General features: G+C 33.3%; 2 pseudogenes; both read left to right on the plus strand.

Annotated features, from left to right (window-relative positions):
* Positions 1–218: 218 nt before the first annotated feature.
* Positions 219–1,494, plus strand: LOC120149061 (annotated as a pseudogene).
* A 1,703-nt stretch (positions 1,495–3,197) lies between these two features.
* LOC120148988 lies at positions 3,198–5,932 on the plus strand (annotated as a pseudogene).
* The last annotated feature ends 346 nt before the right edge of the window (positions 5,933–6,278 follow it).

Below are 6,278 nucleotides of genomic sequence, written 5' to 3' on the forward strand. Positions count from 1 at the left end.
AAAAATGTGATGTCATCTATTTATAGAAAAAGTTGGTATAAAATTGAATGGTTGAGATTTAAAGAGTCAATTCTTAATCAATGGGTAGAATTATTTTCACATGGATTGTGTTTTCTAAAAACACATACATTGTTTTTATAAATACCAACATATGCTCTAACCATTTCATCTCTTCCAAACTCATTTGCTTATTATCATAATTATCTCTCAGTTAAAAAATGAATTATGATTCTTCTTCTTCTCCTCCTTCAAAATCACCCGATAATAGGTTAAAATCCATAATAGATGAGTGCGATGGAGAGCATCAAATAATTATTGATCACATAGAAAGTGGTCGTCGTCTTATGCTAGGTGAAGGCGTACACACTAGACGTACTCATGGGGGCTCAGTTCCAGACCGAAGAACAATCTTTCGTGATCGAAAAGTAGCAACAGCCAACCTCTTCAACGACTATTTTTCAGAAAATCCAACATACAATGAAGAGCAATTTCTTCGATGCTATCGAATGTCGTGGAATTTATTCTTGCGCATTGTTGCTGCTGTCAAAGACCATGGTCTTTATTTTCTGCAGCGAATGGATGCAGTTGGGAAAGTTGGCTTGTCTACTTTACAAAAAATAACAACTGCATTTCGCATACTAGCAAACAATTGAATGATGAGTGGAAGAGATTTTGATGTGTTGTTCGAGAGGTATTTGGACAACAATATTTAAGATCACCCACTGCTGCTGATGTTGCTAGATTACTTTATATTGGTCAGCAACGTGGTTTTCCAGGAATGTTAGGAAGTCTCGATTGCATGCACTGGAGATGGAAAAATTGTCCAACAGTATGGGCGGGACAATATGTCGGTCGAAGTGGATCTCCAACAATTATTCTTGAAGCTGTAGTTGATTATGATTTGTGGATATGGCATGCATATTTAGGATGCCAGGGGCTAATAATGATATTAATGTGTTGGAGACGTCTAACCTTTTTTCTAACCTTGCTAAAGATATTGCTCCTCCTGCACATTATGTCATTTGTGGAAAAGAGTACAATATAGGGTATTATCTAGCTGATGGTATATACCCCAAATGGACTACTCTTGTGCAAACTATCCATGAGCCAATTGGTCCCAAAAAGAAATATTTTGCAACAAAACAAGAAGCATGTCGAAAGGATGTCGAACGTGCATTTGGAGTTCTTCAAAGTCGATTTGCAATTGTGGCAAATCCATCACGTTTTTGGAGCAAAAATGATTTAAAAGATATTATGAATGCTTGCATAATAATGCATAATATGATAATTGAGGATGAACGAGATCTTAATTCTCCAATTGTAGAAGGAAGAGATGCGCCGCCTCCGAATGTTGAATTTGTTGAAGATGATGAGACTCAATTTCAAGAATTTCTTATCCGATTTAGACAAATCAAAGATGCAAATGCTCATTTTGCTCTACGAAATACACTAATTGAGCATTTGTGGAACGAATATTCTAATTCAGAGAATTAAAATAAATAATTATGTAACTTATATTTTTCGCATTATTATTATTACTTGTAATTTTCTTATTTATTTTTATTTTCACAATGTTATTTATGAATTTTTTATTTATGCTTTTTATCTTGATATTTTTTAGAAATGTATATGTTTTATTTTATATTTGCAAAATCAATATTATAATAGTTAAATATTGTGAATAAAGTAGAGTTGGTGGTAGTGTAGAGATAGTGCTGGAAATGAATTACTATTTCATCTTTAGAGTAGAGATAAAAATGATGTAGAATAGAGATGAGGACTGTAGAAAATGACGTATATCCCAAAATAAAAGTTTGACAGTCCTATTTCCCTAATTATATTTTTGAGCTGCAGTATTGAGGGAAAAAAACCGATTAGTCTAGGCTTTTAGATATGGTCTTGGGCTTATGTTTAAAATATAGGTGTGGGCTTAAGTAAATGGTTTTATAAATTATAAATATATAGAGATCTATACTATATAATGTCTCAAAATATTAGTTGAGCTCATTTTTGAAGTCCAGTATTTCCCCCTAAACTCTTATGACTCGGGTGGTCTTTTAAGCTTGAGCGAACTATTTGACCATTAAATAAGCCTAAGGGTAAATTATCTAAATCATCATTTACTTTTAAGAAGCTAGCATTTTGGTCACTAAAAGATCCTTTTGGTGAAGAGGAAAAGTTATGCATGAGAGGCAGAAACCTTTTTAGAAAAAGAGAGGAGAAACTCTGAATTTCAAGATTTTTTGTTACTGGTTCCTATACTTAGAGAGATTTGAGGTTAAACTTTTTTATTGTTATTTCGTTTTGATCGCAAATATAAGAAGTGGCTTCGTGTTCGATATTTTGATATTTGTATTTTTTTTTATCTTTCTTTGAAAAAAAGTGACTTTAGATTTGAGTTTATATCATGTAAATACTCGGACTCGAAATTTCATTTAATATGGAAAAAGAAGCTTCATCTAAACTTTAATATCTAGTTTCACTTTTAAATTGAAATGAAAATCAAATTTTTGGTTGGGGAAGACAATATTTGATTGAGAAGAGAAAATCAAGTGGATGAGATAGAACTAATATAAATTTAAAATGTTAAAATTTTAAAATTAGAATTAAATTATAATAAAAATGTTAAAATTAAGATTTATATTTTTTATTTTATCAATTTTATTATTTGACATGTAATATGTTATATTTAATAACTACCATATACAATCAAATTATTATATTTTAAAAACAAATTATTATTTATAATTTTTCATAATTGAAGAAGGAAGTAATAAAAATTTTTATAATTAAAAATATTATTTACATATTTTATCTTAATGTTTATTATAATAAAAGTTAAGGTAAAGGGGTAACTTTTGTCTCTGTAGTAGACCTATTTATTTTTTATCTCGATCATATTTTCGCATCAATTTAATCTTTTAAGTTTCTCAATTTCATTAGTGTTTAAAATATTTACTATTGTTTAGAATTTTAAGTTAGAATTTAGGGTTTAAAAGTTATGAAATTATAGTTTAAAGCTTAGAGTCTATGATTTAAGATTTTAAATTAAAAAATAAGATATATAATTTTAAGAGTTAAATTGACGGAGAAAATATGATATAGATATAAATAATAAATTGAATGATAAGAATGACACTTAAAATGTAAATGCTCTCGCATTGAATCATAAAACTGCCCTAAAAAAATACGTGTCCTCTTAAGATGACAGACCTTATCTGTTGAGACATAGCTTTATAGTTTTCATCTTCAACATCTTGACTGCAATGGCTGCCATGCTCTCGCTCTCTCCTAATCCTCCTATCGCAACTTTACCCTCTCTTCGTTCCACTTTCAAGGTTCTTTCATTCTCTCATTTAATTCATCATATATACTCCATTTAGTATCACTTAGCTGAATTTCTCTCTTTCACTGCAGGGAAATCTGAGGAATTTAAAACCAAACCCTTTTCACATTATTCATATCAGGACCTATCAGCGAGAGGTAGGAGAAGCACAAAAAGGGGACACGGTCTTTAGTTGTCGTGAACCAAGCAGCGAAGACCCAAGTGTCGGTTACAGCTTCTAATGTTCGGTTTCGGTTGGACAACCTTGGACCTCAGCCTGGGTCGAGAAAGAAAGCGAAGAGAAAGGGGAGAGGAATATCGGCCGGACAAGGCGGCAGCTGTGGGTTTGGAATGAGGGGTCAGAAATCACGGTCTGGACCGGGTGTTCGAAAGGGATTTGAGGGTGGCCAAATGCCACTTTATAGGCGTATCCCCAAATTGAGAGGAATTGCCGGAGGTGATCCTTTTTTGTTTATTTCTTTGTTTCTCTAAACTTGGAATTAGAAAATTTTGGTTTTATGGTTTAAAGTGTCAGCATTCTACTTGTCTGCTTAAACTTTGAGTCCTTGAGCTCTGCAATTTCTGGAAATTCAATCAAATGGCTGCCCTTGTCATGCACATATAATTTTGGGTTCGAGCATTACCATTATTTGATTGGTAGCAATTGACAATTTGTGCTTTGTCTTATTTATTGCTTGTTTTTAGGATGTGTTATTTGAGTAGAATTGTTCTCTATGTGCTTTATGGAAAAACTAACATAGACAGTTTTCTTAATTGTATAAAGAGATTAGAGCATTAAGGGGTATTTAATCAATTTTTTTCGTGAGAATATGGTAAGACTACTAACATCTTACTATGTTGGATCAAATTATGGATTCTGGTGATAATGAAGCTGGTACAGGGGTGTTTATGAGTGAAAATGATTTTTTGCATCTCTTATCGTGACAATAAAAAGCTTATCTCGCCTACAGAATATAATATATAACAGTGTGCATGTGCAGTGGCAACTAACTTATTTCATTCTCAGATGAAAATTAGGATACAAGGTCTCACTTTGTGGTTTAACTGGTGATAAGAGGAATTTCTGGCAACTAGTTAAAAGGTAGAACTTGTAGTATGAATTTGAAAGTTTCATTCTCAATCAGGAATTTCTGGCTTGTTGCGAACTATATGCTTCATGGGCTAAGAAGTAGGGTATGCTATCCTTCAGTCAAATTATACTAAGCCAAAAATAACTAACATTTTGGATCATAATAAAACTGATTGGATTAGTTTTCGTGCAAGTGATAACCAAATCGGCTACTTTCTTGATTAGGTGTCTTCGTTCATAGAAGCACCGGTGATACAGAATCAAGGTTTGTTTAAATCTTATCATGCTGTTGTAGGTGTGGATTATGGTACAGTCTTTGTTTTGTAATCGTTGAGTGAATCAAAACACATGGTTGATAGACTTATATAAGGGTAACAAGGTCTGTCTTTGACCGACTATTTTTCTTCTGGAAGTGTTCAAATGCAGTTCAAACTTGTTCTTGGCTTTAGTTTAAATGCAACATGTGACTTTATTACATAGAGGGGTCAGCACTTAGTTGTATTGTTTTTGGAAGTCTCGGGTTGCTGATTTTTTTATGATAACGTTATGGTTTGATAGGTTCTTAAGTTTGATTTAAATTGGTTTTTGGTTTTCTTTGTATTGTTGCTCAGCCCTATTATGAACGGCTTGTGTACTCATCTCTTCCATCAATAATACTATCATGCTTTCTAATATAAATATATATACACACGCATGCATGTAGTGTGGGTTCTCTTTCCTATAGCATATCCATTTGGACTAACAACCATCTCAACAACGCCCTTATTTGCCAAAATAACTTGCCAGTTTTGTATTTGAACTGTCTCTGTTCATGTTTATGTATATCTGCACACTGTTCAAAGCTATTGCTGACCTTTTTTGTTTAGGTATGCATGCGGGATTACCTAAATACATTCCTGTTAACTTAAAAGACATCGAAACGGCCGGATTTCAAGATGGAGATGAGGTGTCGTTGGAGACTTTAAAGGAGAAGGGTTTGATAAATCCATCAGGAAGAGACAGGAAACTCCCTTTAAAGGTACATACAGTTTCAGGCTTATATTGCAACAACTATATTTATAATAAAGTACGATGACCCTGATAGAACTTGTTCCCTTCGCTGAAAGATTTGTAATTGTAATTATCAGAGAAGGGTTAATGGAACATGAGAAATTATATTCGTTTTTAAAATAAAATAATATTCATTGTTAATGATTAATTAACTGTGTCGATTTAGATTCTTGGCGAGGGAGAGCTGAAAGTAAAACTGAACTTGAAGGCCCGAGCCTTTTCAGCATCCGCAACGGAAAAGCTTGAGGCTGCCGGTTGTTCTCTCACCGTGCTGCCAGGGCGAAAGAAGTGGGTTAAACCATCAGTTGCAAAGAACCTTGCTCGTGCCGAGGAATACTTTTCCAAGAAGAGGGCTGCGTCATTAGCCTCGCCCGAATCTGCTTCCGAATGAATGACATGTAATTTGAACTGCTTTGTTTTGATAAAATGTTGAGAGCAGTGAAGAAAACTGCATTATATTCGTCTCTCACTCTCCTCATACATTATTTTTGGAGACCCAGGGAGGGCTACTGACTATATTCCCTGGGATTTATCCAATCTTCTCTCTTTTCATGCTATCTAACATTCCAAAAACCAAGTAGTGACTAAATTGTAAGATTTTGAAACTTTGGGTCTAATTTTGAAATATTCGAAAAGGTTAGGGATTTATTTGGAAATTAATTGAGTAAGATTATTAGTAAATAATGGATAATGGAGGGGCATTATTGTCATTTAGCAAGTAAATGAATTAAAAATTCATGCATGGGGTTATTTATCCACGTGGAGGTAAGGAAAAGGAAAAATCAGACATCTCTAGACTCTCTTCGTCTTTTC

This window comes from Hibiscus syriacus, unplaced genomic scaffold, assembly GCF_006381635.1.
Source record: "Hibiscus syriacus cultivar Baekdansim isolate YM2019G1 unplaced genomic scaffold, ASM638163v2 tig00110988_pilon, whole genome shotgun sequence".
In the NCBI taxonomy this organism is placed as follows: domain Eukaryota; kingdom Viridiplantae; phylum Streptophyta; class Magnoliopsida; order Malvales; family Malvaceae; genus Hibiscus; species Hibiscus syriacus.